The sequence below is a fragment of the Aedes aegypti genome, chromosome 2 (assembly GCF_002204515.2).
Source record: "Aedes aegypti strain LVP_AGWG chromosome 2, AaegL5.0 Primary Assembly, whole genome shotgun sequence".
NCBI lineage: Eukaryota > Metazoa > Arthropoda > Insecta > Diptera > Culicidae > Aedes > Aedes aegypti.
In genome coordinates this window covers 184,942,008-184,961,258 of record NC_035108.1, presented here as the reverse complement: position 1 = coordinate 184,961,258, position 19,251 = coordinate 184,942,008, and positions in this window count along the sequence as shown.

The following is a 19,251-nucleotide window of genomic DNA, read 5'->3' as shown; positions in this document are numbered from 1 at the left end:
CACTATCGTGGATGCGTGTCGTGTTCAGTGTGCATAATATTTATTGGGCCATGTATCGAATTAAGTGATCAGCCCATAAAAACCCGCCACCAAAAATTGGTTCGGCCAAACGGATGCGCAGATGACGAACAACAAAAAAAAATGTCGGTTCAGTTGGTCAGCAGGGGACACAAAAACTGATTCGCGGCTCGGGCAGTAATTATTGAGAGGTGCGCAAATTATGGATCATTCGATTTTTGGAGGAGGGGTCGGGGTGAAGTGCGAGGGGGATAAAGCCCATAGTAAATTATGTTCGCGATCTCTCGCGGCAGTTATGAAAGCAAACCCGCTGGTGATGAGTGGTTAAGCGTGAAATTTTGGCATAATTGTTATGAGCATTTCCTTATCGAGAGGGAAATAATTTTGCAAATGATGTTGCTTTTTTGGAGGTGTATATTTTCATACGAATCAATGAAGCGGTGATTATGGGTAAGTAGCATCAACAACGATATGATGGCTTGTAATCCATACACGCCGTTTTTTTTTTACTTCCAAAACACCTGATGCTCATTCAATGTATTTGGGTCATTTCGGCATGGAAGCTGGGCATTACGACGGATGATAATTTGGAAAAGGAAAGTGATAGTTTTGGAGATGCACCTTCAAATGAGATGAAGATTATTTGATAAGTAGGTTCAGTTGAAATAATGTGATTTGTTGTGTTGCAAGATGAGAATTTGACCATTTCATATATCTTTCAGAACAGAGTTGTGTTTGATCCTTCGACCTTGACGCTTGCTCCTGCGGGGGCGGGCAACTAGGGCAGGATCAAACATGTCGCGCGTCGTTCGAGTGAAATTGGAAAAGTGCCGCAATCGCTTAGTTGTGTTTGACCTATTGATCGTGTCGCTTGCTCTTACGTGTTGTTCGGCGTACAATGCGGTTACCGAATAATTTCGCGAGTCCGGTTAAACGTAATTAAATCATGGACTCCTAGATCTATTCCTTATCCCAATAACCCAATATCCTTTCCATGACAACTGTGGAGATGCAGAGGTGATCTCGGTCTCTAGTAACAACGGTAGTCACACTAACAAACCTTCCCTTCCCCGATGACCGCGAGGACGTGGCCGGCGCCGTTATTGACTTTTAAAATTTGAGCTCTCGATTTGTGGAAATTGAGCATGGTACGCTAATCCCAAGCCCCATTCATCAAATCTCTGTGCAAATCGAAAGCAAAATATCGATATTGCGATATAAGTATTGGAAGTATCGGAACGTCCCTAGGCCGGAGTAATATCAGTGGATCAGTGGGCCAAAACTATTAAAAAAGGGTTTATTTACATGCTAAGTTTTTTTTTTTTGTTTATTTGCAATGACAATCCTTTTAATAGGGTCCTAAAGCCTTGTCCCAATTTTAGTACCATACGCTCAAGATTAGGACAGAACCACATGTTTACTTAATTTTTAAATGATTTTCGTTGGATTTAGTCCAAATTTTTTTTATGTTTTTTTTTGGAGATTATGTCACACCCCTTGGTTTAAACTCAAATTTTGGGTATATTTTGTTTTCCGTGTCCCTTCCGAAATGCCTGATAGGAACTACCCCAATGTTAAAACTAAATCCCCTGTGATATTTTTATCGACAAAGTGAATGTCAAACATGATCTAAAGTGTCAAGGTTCATATTTGGAATCATTTTTGAATCAAAGTTTAGCCGTTATTTGAGCTGGAGAAATTGCTAAAGTGGTTGCAAGAACATGCTCTTTCGTATTATCTAATAAAACCAAGAATTCATTAAAAAAAATTAGGACCCAATTTGCATGAATCATCAAGGTCTGGTATTCAAGCTTATTAATGAAGAATTTTAGGCCGTATAGAATGTACCAGATTAGGCCACTTGGACCACTCTATTTTTTTTTTAATTTTTATCGCAAAAATGAATATTCAAATCATTATAACTTTTTTGTTTTCCAATATTTTTATACCATTTTTTTAACAGTTTTCAAAACACTCTTCTAGTTTGAGAATCCGTGTCGATATAATTCATTGGAGATCTGCTTTTGAAGTTATTCCGATGTTGCTGGGGGGACTGACATTCTCCATATAAAATGTCTGGTGGCCATTTTGTTTTTGGACAATTTATCAAAGAAATAAAATTGTGGGCTATATATAGCCAGATTAAAGGGAGCTACTCTGAGTAAATAATACAAATCAATTAAGAATGCTTGGAGATATCTTAAAATTACGATATGATGTTTTTTGAAGTTTTTAAGGTCTTTATTTAGCCAGTGTGGTACCAGAAACCTAAATGCTCATTATTCTAAGACGGCTGCACCAAATTGCTTCATTTTTTCACATTCATTCTCGAAAAGAAGATATCTAACAAAGTTCATAAAAATGCATTCCCATAAGGGGCTGTCTATTAATTACGTAAGACAATTTTCTGGTTTTCAAACTTTTCCTTACCCCATAGTAAGATTTTTGTATGAATATTAGAAACAAATTGTATGGTACGTAAGAAAACTCAAATCCCCCTCACCCCACCCTTACGTGGACGGCCCCTATGCTTAGTACAGATGTTTAAATACAAATTACCACTTTTTAGTAAATTTAAGGTATCCTGGTGGACTTGAAAATGATTCACACTTTAGCATTTTTATTGAAATTCTTTGATATAGTGGCCGCACTATAGCCGATTCCAGAAACCATCTGTGAAATAAAATTTGCCTACTTACAGGGGCGCATAAGTACAGTATCCTTTTTACCCCACCTGATCCAGTGACTCACCAAAATAACTCAGGCGACGGGAACGTTCCCTAGTTTCTCTAGCCAGTTTTGGAAACTAGATATGTCTACGAGTATACTGTAAAAATAATTGCAAACCGTTAAGTATTCGCTGAGCGGTGAGAGTTTTAACGTTGTTTCTTGGCATTCCGGCTTATATGGGATAAACTTGTGGGAGCTTGAAACACCTTCCACCGAGCTTCTGGTACATCAAACCAAAAGATCAAACGAGTTCTGCCTAAGATGTGGCGGAGTTTCAACAACGAGCTCTTTAGAATCTATATCAACAACCGCATACAGTATTAGACAAAACATTTGCAACTATTTCGATTTTCCATACAAAATGATCAATTTTGGTAAGCTAGATCTCAGTTATTTATGGACCGATTTGAATGAAATTTTGGCAGAACATCAGACATAACTTGAATTTGAACATATATTTTTGATTGATTTTTACAATCAAAAGTTCAAAAGCAGTAACGGTTTGACTAAAGTAATTTTTTTGACGATTTTTTAAAAATGTCATAACTAAACATATTGAAGGAATAGTTTTATGGTATCTTCAGCATGGTTGTAGATTTTAACGAGATGAACAACTTTGCTCAAGACAGTTTTTGTGTAGCGCTATCAGATTTTGAGATAAATAGTTGTTAATTTTTCGTCGAAAATTACACTTTTGATAAACCGTTATAACTTATACACTCGTGATTGAAAAAATTATTCCAAAATATATGTTAGAATTCAAGTTATGTCTGATGTTCTGTGAAAATTTCATTCAAATCGGTCCATAAATAACTGAGATCTAGCTTATCAAAGTTGATCATTTTGTATGGAAATTCGAAAAAGTTGCAAATGTTTTGTCCAATACTGTATCTGCATATGACTCCAAATAAGCAACTGGTATTGTTTTCAAAATTCCTTAACCCCATGAGGTGCCAACCGTTTAGTTGCGATAGGATGGATGCCAGTAACCCATACTAGGTATCTCACATCAAATAGTATTACGAAAAAAAAAAATCTGTAGAAAATTACCTAGTTTACCGATCTTTTTCAATCTTTAATACAATAGAATATAACCCATAAGTAAGCCTTTTGCATATTCATTTCATTCAACTTCAATACCATAACCGTACGCTAATACCTCATGCTTAACTCCACTCATTAGGTTCTTTACAACATCTGACTGCAGCTTATTCAGTACGGAAACCAACGTTTTCTCAATGTCTTTCCCAAATTTGACCTCCTTGGAATGCTTCCGTAATGCCTGCTTCATACCTCAGTATTTTTCGATGGGCCTTACTTCCAGTGCGTTGTAGAAGGGTGTTCATGTTCTTGGGTACGAAAGTGACCCCATGGGCTTTATTACACTCCAGGACATCATTTGAATAGTGGCACGAAGTTTGATCCAGCCAAAAGATCTTCGCCAGGCTCACGGTATACACAACAAGGTAGGCTATTCCCACGTGTAAACAACGATTTGCAATAAAAACATGTGTCGTCATTCCTATCGCCAAGCATGAGGCTGGAAGGATAGTAAAAGAGAGCAGGCTTTGCTTTCTCTTGTACTCGTTCGAGATTGCGATAGGAATGACGTCACTACCAAATGTCATTTTTCGGAATATAATACCCTGTTTCTTTTTATCGTGGTCAGGCTGATTCGAGTGCCATGTTGAACCTCGGCCAATCGAAGACAATATGTTCCGGTGTTTCCTTTCTCTCACCACACACGGGATAGAACGGTGACAGCGCGTGGTCGAACCGATACAGATACTGTCTGAAGCAATCGTGACCAGACAGGAACTGTTTCAAGTGGAAGTTCATTTCGCCATGCTCTATGTTTAACCGGGTCGACACATTCGGGATGAGTCCGTGGGTCCACCTACCTTTCTAAGAGGCATCCCATTCTTGCTGACATGAGGCGTGCCTCGCCAATTTCCTCACCTTTCTAGTGCCTTTCCACTGATAACACTCAATGTCTTCTCCCAAGGTGATGCAAATCGGAATCCTCCTGGTGATCACACATACTGCCTCCGACGATATTGTTCTGTATGCGCTTACTACTACTACTACTCTCATGGCCATGAGTCGGAACGTGCTGTTGAGCTTGTCCCGATTGCGCTTGGTTTGCAGTGCGAGGATGATATGCAAGCCAGAAGACGCCTCCTACTGCTTCTCGGACCATGAGTGTTCGCATGATCCTTGTAAGTGCGTTGGTCGCCTTTGCCGCCTTCTCACAGACATAGTCGACGTGGCTGTTGAAGTTTAGCCGATCGTCTATCATCACGCCCAGGTGTCTGAGCGACCGCTGTGATGCTAGAGATGTCCCACAACGATAATCTCAGCGTGTTGAACCGTTTTGCGATTGCTAACTAGTAGCATCTCCATTTTGTGGTAGGCTTAATCTTCAGCTTTATTCCATTCATCCAGTTCTCAACTATGCCATTGTCTCCGTGGCTAACACATCCACTTCCTCCAGCGTTTCGCCTATTACTGTTAGGACGACTTCATCAGCAAAGCCGACGATCTCGACGCCTTCAGTGATAGGACCACGTCGTACATGTCATTCCACAGCTTCCCAACGGACCCTTGCTGAACTCCTTTCGGCCGGCGTCGGTTGCATACACCAACACCTGATTCTATAAATAGCTCTGCAGAATCCGGCATAGATTGTTAGGAACCCGCATTATAAGCCAGCGCTGAGGCGATGGCCATCCAACTGGCGCTATTGAACGCGTTCTTAAGGTCTATCGTAACATCGGTACAGTAATAATTTCTTTTTCGTTTTTGCTTCGATGCCTCCTCGTCCCTCTCCAGGACCGTCTGAATTGCGTCTATCGTCGACTTTCCCTTCCGTAATCCAAACTGCCCTTCTGATAGTCCGTTCTCGCTCTCCGTACATTTTGCCACCCGGTTTAGTCAGCTCCTCGGGACAGCTCCTTGCCAGCACTGCCAGACTTCCTCAACGTTATCTCGCGTTTGAAAGCAGCTCTGAAATACGACCTTTTGCTCTTTGACTCCTACGTTCCTTGCTCAATGGTAACGTCTCCTGGCTTTAAGGCAAGCAGTGTGGAAGGCGTCGATTGCCTCGTTTCACCAGTATGCGGGACGTCAATCGTCATGGGGCTCCCGTTTTCGTGGCATCACATGCCCTTGCCATCGCTATTGTCAGCCCTATCGCTTCCATGTTCAGGGTATCGGGGATTTGGTTAGATATTTGGGTAGAGAACCTAATTTTAGGAAACGAAAACGCGACAATTTACCCATAGGAGGAAGGAGGAACGGTTGTAGCAGTACCATGAATTTGTAATTATAAGTTGTAGATAAATAGAATCCGTAGTTAGCGTAGTGAACTTCACCATTGAACTATCCCTTGAACTCGATCGCTCAGTTTGAGTGAATAATAGCATTGAACTCATAATGAATTCACTGAGCTAACTTGCTCCACAACGCAATTCATAAATTAAATTAATTCCAACTAGCCTTCTGGCGCCAAACCTAGCAGCCATATGAACTTTGATAGAGCGACCATGTGCTGATCCTCCGACATCGACCTATCCAGATTATATAGAAGAATCGTTAACCCGGCCTTTCTTATCCATAATCTTCGGGTGGGCAGCGATTTGAAAGATCATAATTTGGGGAAATGGGATGCTTTCACCCTATGATTTAGAACGTTGGTGCGCATGAAAGCGAAGAAACTTCGTTAGTTTCGTGTAATATCCGATGACGAAGACATTCACATCTCGCGCCTCATCTGAGGACCCTCAGACTAAGCTCGTTCACTTCGTTCAGGCTCGCGGAAGAGGCGAGAATGGTCCAACTTTGGTTACCGCGCCGTGGTGTGTTCTTGAAAGTTAATTAAAAGTGTGAAAGTGCTTCATGTTTGCTAACGTTCTGCTAACTTTGCTAAGATTTTCATTCATTTCCTTCGAAGTAGTTTACATAGATTATAATAGCAATGAAGTGCGTAGTAGTGCGTTTATTGTGGTTTAGTGCAAGTGTAGACTTGCGGATTAAGCGGTAAGACCTTTGTGCATAATTGTGAGCCCGTCGCACCACCCCCGTATCGATAACGACCATTTTCGACCCCGGTTTCCTGCTGCGAAGGAAATCCCGGCGGTACACGTGGCCGGAGAGGGCAGCGCACGTTATTCCACCGGCGATGTTATCAGCTCCGACTACATTACGTCCGAGTTACAGCGAGTACACAGCGAAAACTAAAAACTTCCCCGACCGGATTCGATCCGGTGACCAACAGCGTGAAAGGCGAGGAATGTATCCACTACACCACTGGCAGTGTCGATCGTTGATGACACGGCCGTACCCCGTCATTGAAGACCACAAATCTACGTGGAATGCGCCGTTGATAACGGCAAGCAAGACGATCAACTAGCGAGCGAGAAGCACCAACAGTCGTGCACCGGAGAGAATCCCCATGTAGTATACGTGGTCAAGCCAGCAAACCGCAGATGCCCCACGTCAGTAGACAGCGTCAAACTATAACAGAGTTCGCTTTTCCACACACAAATTTTCTGATTCGCACGACTTCACAGTCGCGACGCATCTTATTTCCCTAGGTCAGCCAACTCGTTTCCCGTCCAATAACTTTGGGAAAATCTATAACCCTCCCCCGAAGAGTCTCAAAAGGTTCGGCAATCTCCAAAAACGGTAAGTGATCTCCAATCGGAGTGGCGCTTAAGCCATTTTGACTCACATCCGGGAAACTCGTAAACCTGCCGGGTTACACGGTAATATAAGATGAAGGATATTGAAGAGAACCTTTTTAGTCGAGGTACTCCGAATAGAGAGCGAACATTGAAGTTGCAGGTGAGTTAACAGAAGCGTTAGCAAGAGCTTATACCCAAGGAGGAGAGAATAACTCGCCAATAACTTATGCATACCATATTTTGGTATCATACCACAATTAGGTATTGTTCAGTTATCAATACCTCATTTTGGTATTATAATGGTATTTGAAAAAAATGTTTAAAATAATTAAAAATACTTCATTTTGGTATTCGACAGCTATTGAGGACTGCTGGAGGTATTGAACTAGTATTGAAAAATTTCACTTTTATATGAAAATCCATCAAGTATTATTTAGGTATTACAATACCTGATCAAATTATCAGCTTGGTATTTGTAGAATATGCAGATGGTATTATTTGAGGTATTTTACCTCTTATGCAGGGCACATTCATACCTCATTCAGGTTGTAAGTATTGGAAATTATCTGGTATGGAATACCTCAATTTGGTATTCAGTAGTTATTTTCTTCTGCTCGGGTACCGCAACTATACCGAAAATACTGGAACTTAGAAAAAGCCAGCGTCCAGCGTACTGGTGGTATTCAACGTAGCGCTAAGTACAGTGATAATGGCGTTCAATAAACATTAGTCCAAAAGAAATGTAGATACATGTGCGATTATCATCATATTTCTAGTTGAGCAAGATAGGACGTAATGTTTAGAACCCTATTCACGGGTGAGGCAATGCACTATGGTCCAGGAATCAGTTTTACGCGGAAAGATGCATTTTGAGCTTTAGAATGAAACAGTAGACAAAAACGGTCTTCTACAAAGTTGTTTGTATTAGTTGAGCCCTTTGTTTGGTGTTATTGAAAATTAGGGTGGACCACATTTTCCTAGAAATTGTGTAACTAACTTTCTTATTTGTAGAAATTATATTATACATGATTCAGCAAAGTTGTAGACCATTCCTTTTCAAGCAACTTTGCCAAAAAAGTTTTTTTGTATCTCTTAAATTGACCGATTTAGAGCTTTTTTCCTACGGTAACCTAGGGTGGTCCGAACAAAACGGGTTTTCTGGCTCTAGAGTTTTCAATTCAAGTTTCTCATCAAAGTAGTCTATGAAACACTTTTAGAGCTTTGAAAAATTCGTAATTTGGTGAGTGAAGAAACTCGCTATCTCCTTCCGTTTAGGAGTTATTGTTGTTTTTCTCTCAAAAACATGCCTACTTTGATTGTGAATTTCTCTGATTGGGGCAAACATAAAAAATATCTTTTAATGGCATACAAAAGACAAAATAAAATTGTATATTATATCAAAAAATTACAGATGTGTTATTTTTGTAACACTAATAAAACGTCTTGAAAGTCAAATATTTTTTATCACAAAAACTTTAATAACTTTTGAACTAAAATAGATATCAACAATCTTTTTGCATGAAAATTTGCGTTTTGTTAAGTTCTAAAAGTCGTTCATAGACGACTTTGACGAGAAAATAATATTAAAAAAACTAGAGTTGAAAAACTTATTTTTGTTGGACCACCCTGCGATGATTAGGAAAAAATGCTCTAGATTGGTCAAATTTTGAGCTACATTAAAACTTTTTTTAGCAAAGTTGATCAAAATTTCAAGTTCTACCGCTTTGCCTTAGAGCGTATACTAGTATTTTTGCAAATAAAAAAGTTGATTATATGATATGTGTGATATTGTGGACCACCTAGTTTCAAATGACACAGTATGAAAGCTAACATTTTTAGAAACAATTTTGTAGAAGATCATTTTTGTCTAAAATTTCATTTTCATGCTTAAAATGCAAAATAATAAAGAAATACATACTATAAAAATCTTCAAAATAGTTTTAGAGCCCTATCTTTCTTATTTCAAAAGTTATTGAAGTTTTTCTGCTTAAAATCCTTTGTTTTTCAAGGCATTTTATTAGAGTTTCAAAAATAACACATCGGTAATTTTTTGATATAATATACAATTTTATTTTGTCTTTTGTATGCCGTCAAATGATATTTTTTATATTTGCCCTAACCAGAGATATTCACAATCAAAGTAGGCATGTTTTTGAGAGAAAAACAACAATAACTCCTAAACGGAAGGAGATAGCGAGTTTCTTCACTCACTAAATTACGCATTTTTTAAAGCTCTAAAAGTGTTTCATGGACTACTTTGATGAGAAATTTGAATTGAAAACTCTAGAGCCAGAAAACCAGTTTTGTTCGGACCACCCTATGTCACTGCTGGAAGAAAGCTCTAAATCGGTCAATTTAAGAGATACAAAAAAACTTTTTTTGGCAAAGTTGCTTGAAATTGAATGGTCTATAACTTTGCTGAAGCATGTATAATATAATTTCTACAAATAAGAAAGTTAGTTACACAATTTCTATGAAAATGTGGTCCACCCTAATTTTCAATAACACCAAACAAAGGGCTTAACTAATACAAACAACTTTGTAGAAGACCGTTTTTGTCTAATGTTTCATTCTAAAGCTCAAAATGCATCTTTCCGCGTAAAACTGATTCCTGGACCACTGTGCAATGGTAGCAAGCCAAATTACCCCTAGATGGCTTGGGCGGGTGTGATTACCAACATGTTTTGGAGGAAGTGGTGACCCTGAAAACGGAACATGTGGAAAAAAGGAATGAGCGTGCACAAAGAGGCGGCTGCAGCCTCGAAAAAGGGACTCAGGGCTCTTAAGTTGTGACCGTGGTCGTGAACAGTCAAAGAAACCTTGTGCTTATAAGTTTCCCTAAAAAGTGAGCTAGTGAGCCGTTGGGACGGTCCAACTGACTACAGTGTCCCGATCACCACCCCTAGTGGCTGGTTGAACGCCAAGGATCGGTAAGAGTATACCGGTCCCGCCCGGAACGGTTTCGAATCGTCACGGCTAACCGTAAAAGAGAAAAGCCGGTGTTCGTCAATCGTGCGCATCCCTGGTTGGCCGCACAGTAATCCATTGGCCACGTGCCTCATCTTCCACTTCTGCCGCTCGCCTCCAATCCACCGCCGCCATTGCTGAAAATCCCATACCCCCGTCAAGCCACCCGCCGTCAAGCCACCCCCGCCGTCCACTCGCCACCACGTCATCAACAAAAAGCCTAGTACTCGCAACGTAACCTCCAACCATCAATCCGCAAGTAATAAAGTGTCTAAATTTACTTCTGAACTTTGTCCACTAGCTAGGTCCGAAAACCTCCCCATAACCTCCAACGACCCTGGGACTCGAGGGCCAAAAGAGGCCTTGTGTGCCCGCCCCGTAGCCACTATGGCTTATCAGGTGGCCAATAATCAAAAGAAATCCCCAAAATATTAGAGCATGATTTGCATTGCACACTCAGATATTAGGTGCCAAAATTGAGCCTATGGAGAAAAACTTGTTTTTATTAACAAAAACTATGGTTTACTCAAATGAATATAACTTTTTTTCTGTTACACTTACGTAAAATGTTTTTACACCATTTGAAAGCTTACAAAAAAGGCTTCCTAAAAAACAATAAAAAATAAAAAAAAGCTTCAAAATACTGGCTTTTATGATGTTTTTTTATGAAGCGGTTAAAAAATCGAATAAGCTTATAGTTAACACATCGAGTACTTTTTTGTCCCAAGTTGTCCCAGGCTTAAATTCAGTTCCAAGGGTACTTTGAGATGTATACTAAAGGATCGTGAAGAATTTAGCTGCACAAATTTGCACTTTTTGATTTTAAGGCTTTTTGAATTTTTTCAATATTTTTAAACATTTTCTATTGAAAACAGCTAAAAACTAATTTAGAAAATAACTGAATTTCGTTAAATAATTCATATCATCATTTCTATGTAAGTTTTAATATTTATAATGGTTTGCACAACGTTAATCGCATAAATGGCTTAAATACACTATAAGTAACAAAGTTTAATATTTCGCTATAGACCCTATTCAAAAGTTAGTCTCGAAAACTTGTTTTTGAAAACAAAACATCAAATTTGTATCATAAAACTCATAAATACGACATGAGATGGAAAAAATATTTTTGGCCGCCAGTTTGTATGGGAACCGCCCATAGTGCGTAGGTTGCCGTTGGTTTTAGATCAGCACTTTAGATTGACTGTTAACACTTAATCCTCCGAAAGACAACGTCCTTGCGATAACTGACGCGACTTAGGTAGAGGTAGCGATGATGACGGCTGAAGTCACACTACAGTTGACTTATCCCTAAAACGGAGATAGTGCTGGACGGTAACTGTCAAGCGGTTCAATGGATGAAAATCAGCGTCCGAGGACAAGCCACGGACCCTAACCACTCGGCTAAGGAAGGTCCCTGCATCATATGTGTTATCGCCGAAGGATCTTTAACTCTAACTGAGAACGTCGATTCCAACCAGAGGAAAGACGAAGGTCAAAAACTTGATAATTACACGATGAATAATTAAAATTAAAGAAACATTAGCAAAGTGTCGCATCAAAGGATTTGCCATCTTAAAGAGTGGTCCTAAAAAATCCTAACTCTTGATTTTATTAAAATATTTGCTCTTCAAATAAACATTTATATCATCCTAATATATCTATATGCCATGTCTTTGCGACAGTAATTAAATTATTGAACGTTTTATGCCTTGACAGTCAACACACGACTATAAATGAAATAATTATTTTAAAAAAATCACCTTCAACCACAAAGCAAAACATCGATCCTCACTCATCGTCTGATATTCACTGTGCAGTGCTGCATTTGGAACCCAAAGCGATGAGTACGTTCCGTGCCAGCACAATGCTCCGAGTGTAAATCTAATTGCGGCTAGTCGTTGAATCCGACGCCCACAGGATTCCAAGAGGTGCAATGCTGTTATAGCTAGGTGCAATTGCTATTACCGAACCTCTCGCTCGCTCGCTGCATGTGGCTTCCGTGGATCTCGGAAAAGAAACCATAATTTTCATCCAGATCTGCTGGTAAGTGCAAATAACGTGCTCGCCAGACAGCGAGTGTTCGGAGCTTGAATGGTTCAATTTCTTGTAATTTCTCGGATAAACTGCAAGTCAGTTTATGAAGAAAAGGTTCAAGTTGGCGTAACGTCCACCTTCACCGTCATACAGTACAACGGAAGTGGCCTCGACCCGATCACAACAGTCGTGTGCCTCGGAGAAATGTTCGCTCTTTCACTTGATCGACATTTGATTATTCCCTACAACCGTCGCCGCTGGAGCTCACGGTGTGTCTGAAATCGTTATTAAAGAAAAAATACCATCGGCATCCATCATTGTAAAAATATGGTACCTTAGCATCCCCTCCACGTGTTGGTAGAATTCCCGACCAACCAGTCTTCATAATTCTTTATAGATCTTTGACCAACGATGGCGATCGCTAACGCTTCCTTTTCAGAGACACGAAGACCTCCTCCACTGATCTCTGATAGATTCCAACAAGGTCGATAACGTTAACAAAGCCGTATATGCAACCGTTTGATGATGGTGCCGTATCTCTGCATGCCAGATCTCCCAATAGCACCCTCGAGTGCAATATTGAACTGTTAATTCGAAAGTGCGCCTCCTTGCCTCACTCCATCCAAGACATCAAGCGAGTACCGTTTTGACTCATATTCCGAACACTTAAGGCCAACAGTGACTTCAAATGCATCTGATAGGCATACAAAAGCTGATATTTGCGAAAATTTTAATTTCTCCACAAAGTCTAACTGTTAGCTGTTGAGTGTGCTGATAAAATTGTTTGTTTAAAATTGTAAAGTATTGTCTTTACGTAAAAGTATGGAACAACATTTCGATTCAAATGCCGAACACTGTGTTCATTCTGTCTCATATTCCGAACACCTTGATTCATATTCCGAACAGCACAAATTAATCGTATTCAAATGAGAAATTTCGCAAATAAATTTATATGAGCTGGTTCTACTGGTCTCAAACTAGAGAATCATAACTACTCCCAAGGTATAAATACGAAAAAAGATATTTAAATTGAGTTACAATTGGCTGCCATATATTGGTAATTTGATGACATATTTCAGCGAAACATTTCAACCAAATCGCCATACAAAAACCGAGTGTTCGGAATATGAGTCTGTTCGGAATTTGAGACAAAACGGTATGACACCTCATCTGAAACCCAAACACTTGATTTTGAATTATCTAGCGTTACACGTATCAGCCTAATTCAGTGAATCAATTGACACCCAACACGCTCCAACAAAGACATTCTCATCTCATATTCTTGTTGCAACAATTTTATTCCGAAACATCAGTTTGTCACCACTTGAACAGAATATGACAATGATCGATCACTACGTGCACAGCCATTTTCTGGGCTTCGCATTGTAATGTTCGAGGTCTTTCTCCGTGTTGGTAAACATTGACACATTATCGAACAGCATCCATAACACAAATTTGGTTTTGTGTTTAAAATAACTGATAAATCGCGAGTCGAGAAGGTTACAACAATGTTACGCCCTGTGATTGTCATGACAATTTTGCTTTTGATTGTATCCCTATCCACAAAAGTTGGGACAACCGGTTTCGAGCGAGCTTGCTTTGTTATTTGTTTTTCGTCTGTTTTGATGACAATTTGATTCACTGGACTAATTAGTTTCGCCGGAAAACCATGTTCAGACATTATCAGCCACATCTCATTTCACTTCACTGATTCGAACGCTATACTATATCTTTTGTTTGAATGATGGGTACCGATTCAATTGTAATTTTTATCGATTTTAGACACACCGTGAGCTTTCTTTGCCAAAGTCGGTACCCGCGACGACGCGATCCTTTCCTTGCAGCCGTCTTCCTTATTCGGGCACAGCAGATATAAAACGTAAATATACGGCATCGCGATCATTACATACGATTTTGTAATCTAACATGACGCTCTCGGAAACGTTTGCCTCTTGGACAATTGGTCGATTGCATCATTCTGTCGTGGTGGCGGTGGCTCGGTAAGGAAGTGAACCTCCTCGAACAGTCGTCGATCTGCTTGCTATTGCTGGAGCTGAAGGTCGTTCAACATCGTTAGATGTAGCGCACTTTGGCTTTCCATCAGGTGATTATAATTTAAGCACCAATGTTTGTGACGATTTACGAGCTATTATCATGTAAATTAGGTACTCTCTCGGGTGAAAAGCTGACAGCGGGGTATTCCATAAATTGAGCGTACAGATGACCGAAAGGTAGAGTTGCTGGTGGTGCAGTGCTACTCTCAGTGTTGAAGAAGGTGGCCGTGAAACGAAACGCTGAAAAATTGCACTCTTCTCGATTGAGGTTGGGGGGTGTACGACTTTGGCAAAATTTACGCGATGTTTCGAACGTTTAATGAATATTTATTGGAAGCAGGTTGCGACTGGGACGGGTAATGAATTGTTCCTAAATTCGGTATTAATATTGATAAGATGTGATAAATTTGCAATTAGACTCGTGGGAATAAACATGAGATGTGTGACAGAATAATTTACATTAGAATAATGTTATATATCTGAGGAGAGAGATAGTATCCATTACTTCTTTTTATTTGTGAGCCAAATTTTCAGTGGTCTAATCGGTTTATCTACTGATTTATCAGTGTGTACTTGTTTGCAATCAAGCAGCTTTACTTATGAATGCTCTCTTTGTTTGGATCCTTGAAGTTTGTGCAAAATGAAGGGGACATCTTGAAGATAACTAACTAAATTCTGCGTAATGATCTAAGATATGTCTTTTTGAACTCACAAAGATATTACCATTCATATAGGTAACCAGTAGTAATTTGAAGCTTTATCAATGCAATTCTTACTAACGCATCGACAAAGAACTATAATCAATTACAGTGCGGAACACATTTTTGTCTTAGGCACCAACATATCGCTATTTATTTGATTTAAGATTGCTGATTCCAATACCACGTCTAGTTTTTTTTTTTTTTTTTTGAGATACCGTCGATGGGGGTGACAATGGGTCTAGGGGGTGAGATTGGGTCAAAACGGAAAAATATGTTTTATGAAATATTTCAGCTAATAACGTTGATATTACTCAAATTAATATTTCACATGTTAGGAAACATATTATTACACATAATTCATCACAATATACATTCTTAGAAATAGTAGTTTTTGTTTACTATATCAATAAACTTGTATGTTGAAACTAGATAAAATTTACAACATTTAATTTCTCCTGTGCAAAGTACCACGCATGAACTTTAACCTCTATCGTTATATTAGTAGAAGGTTGGAAGTCTTTTCATTGCACTTCACACGTATTTTCCGGAATCTAATTGATTTTTCCACAAAAATTTCATTATTTTCGGTACGGTGTCCAAAACATTAGAAATGGGGTGAGATTGGGTCAAGCAAGAACGATAGTAAATGAAATTGCAAGCCCACTTTTTCGACATTATACGGTACCGGGTGTTCTCTTTTTTCATTAAGATGTGTTTATTCTTTTTAAATACAGCATATCTGTAACATTAAACAAGTCTACTTGAGGATTCCTTGCATTGAATAACAATGCAACGCATTTTGACAACTTCCCAAACCAGCAAATGTGTTTCGTGCGCAGCAACATCGTAAAATTTTATCAAATGAATTGTTTTTTTTTTTTAATTCAATTATTTATCAGTGTTTTCATATTATAGAAACTTCTCACAGAAATACAAATGAGTTGGATCGCTGAAATACCGGGATAATGACGTCAACATTTGCCAAACATGTATCGATCGTGGAATGACGCACCGAAATTTCAATATTTTCGAAGATTTAAAATAATCGCTGTTCCAGTGCAGGCTTTATGGTAATGGGGATGATACTTTGAATACAATTTTAGGGAAATAAGAAGAAAATTATTGTAAACTCTACGATAAATTCTGGGTTTACATATTTTTCTCATAGCTCTTCAATTTTTTGGTATAATCGTTCTTTTAAGTGGGTTTATCATACTTGTGAAACATCTTAGATATCTTTTCGTCTTGTTTGCATCGTATTCCATCAATATTTTTCAGCTGTGAATGGTTTTGCAATCATATTCTCAAAAACAAGTTTTTTCAATTACAGTGACCCAATGTCACCCCCTCTATGGGGTGAGATTGGGTCATTTTTCATTCACTTGTGGTGCCGCTGTGAATAAATATTTTTCTTTAATTTTCGGGACAGTTGTTAATGTAACATCAAAGTACATACACACCAAATTTGATGTTTATTAGAGTTAATTTGCGATAGTTGTTCCATAAATAAATCGTACGTATCCCTTTTTGACCCATTGTCACCCCCAACGACGGTATTAAAAATGCAGATTTCAAAGATTTCAACCAACTTGCATGCAAGTTTATCAGCTTGTTTGGCGATTTATTTGCTAAATTTCCCGTAGAGTTCAAATTGTATATGTTAAACAATAGTTATCAACAAAATTTACAATACTTTTCCAAAAGTTATGTCTTGATGATTTAGACAAGTAGTGTATTTTGCCATATTACGAAGAATTTAGTACGGTGACTGCAAGGTGTTGAGAAAGTCGATTCAATTTAAATTTAATCGCACAGAATGAAAACTGTAATCCTTGTTTGCATGCTTGGTGGGCTAGATCACCAAATTTACTGAAAACACAATTTGATCCTTGAGATACGCTAAAAGGTTATTTTTGTTACGCTGTGTTGTGTATAAGTTCAACGCCTATCTAAGGTTATTTAAGTACTCATTTGACTATAGAACTACAGATCTGCATCAGTAATCACTGACCATTCTGGCGTTCACTTACGCTCAATAGCCAAACAGGCATAATAAAATATTAAGTTATTAGTTCTACGCTTGTTTGCAATTGAACAAAAAGTTCTGTAAAACTTGAACGAATGTCATTGAGTCTACATGCGTAGCCTAAGATCTTTTGGAGGAGTATAAATAGCATCAAGACTCAAATACACATAAAGTATCAAGCTTTGATTCCAACGCTTGACCAGGGTTTTACAAGAATTCCGTTGATTACAAGACTAATGATCAACATATGCCTCTTTTCATACTACTTGTCCACAAAAAGTGCAAACTTGTAATCAACCAAATGTAGATCAAATGTTCACTCTAAGGTCTAAACAAGCACCTCCACATGCATTTTGAAAGCAAATCGTTTGAGGAAATCAGAAAAAAATTGATACAATGTTGCCAAAATATTTAATACTTGAAATCAATGATTTAATCAATGAGTGTTTTATTTTTTTCAAACCATTCCAACGTTTTTCTTTTATAGGACATTTTCAAAACGAAATCACTTTACTTTTCAAAATGGACTTAAAACACATCCTTTGCAGTTTTGAAGTAAAAATTTTTTTTATAAAATCTCAAGCTTTATTGTATTTTGACGAAAAAATTATAGCTATATGTAAGGCGAAAATATTCTGGGCTGTTAAGGAATTGCACAAGAAAAAAGCAGTAGAAAAAATGGGAACAGTGTTCGTATTTTTTTACAATGTTTTAATGTATAGTTTTTTGCCAATCGCCAGAAAAGGACAAATTACAGAAATATTGGCTTTTGTAAAGTTTCACCTGTTTCTGGTGTAAGGAACGTTACTCTTTGAGCTCAACGGAATGACGAGGTTTCGTATATAATGTTATGGGTTCCCAAGTCAATCCCCCAAATTTTTTATGTTTTATTAAGAAGGCTGTTTTAAGTTGACAGTTTATCAGTTGCTGTCCCCATAGCTCATTTTTTTCTAGGATTCCTATTCCTACAGGGTACACTTATCTCATTTAATTAATTTTTGAACCTATGTTGGAACTGGCGAAACTTGTTCTGAATAGTTTCAACCACAACCCGATTAACGTGACCAATCATGACATTTCTCTAACAATAATTGAATTATTCATTTAAGTACCTTTGTATGGTTCTATATCATTACATTTGGAGGTTTCATAAATTACTTGGATAGTTCATATAAATATGGACGTATTTCGAGCCAACTCGAACAGATGTTGGCAGCATACTCTCAGATATCAATGAAACTTTATGGATGTGCAGACGTTAACAAAATAAGTCACTCTTCTTACTTTTTTTTTCCAAAATTCATGTAGACTATCATTTGAAAACGTTAAACCTTTTTTCCAGATTTTCTTACGAAAAAATGTAAACGAAAAATGACAACTCTTACAAAAAAGTCTTGTATGAATGATTCGTCTAAATGTTTGAAAAAAAAAATGCTGGAAAATACTAATTTGTGGCCTACACTGAAAAAAAAAGATTTCAAAAATTTAAAGTCGATTAAAAAAATGTATTTTTTTATTTAAATGAAATTTTGTCTGAGAATTGGTAGAAATTCTTGATAGATCAAAGTAAATTAATAAGACTAAATCGACTTGCTTTTTTTAGTTTAATTTAATTCTGAGAGCATTGTGACTTTCACCTGCTCAATTTTGTTTGAAAATGACTCGTCTAAATATTCCCAAGCAGCAACAGTTTTTTCAACTCAAGAATAAAATTATCATTTGAACTGAATAGCAACACAAAAAGCGTAAGAGGCGGAGTCTGTTTGTAACATAATTAAGTTATATCGAAATGCGTATTTGTTGCAAATTACTTAAAAGAAAAAAATGAAAAAAAAATTTGAACGATAATCGAGCTTCCAACCTCAAGATCACCAATCTTCTCCTCTACTCACTACTCCACCAGCTCTCTGAACATTTGCTTCGCCAATGCACTATAAAAGCGACCACACGGCCCATTAATCAAAGTATGTTGCTTAAAACTTGACTGCACCCTTCGGAATACAAGTTCATTACTGGCAAAATAAGGCCACGCC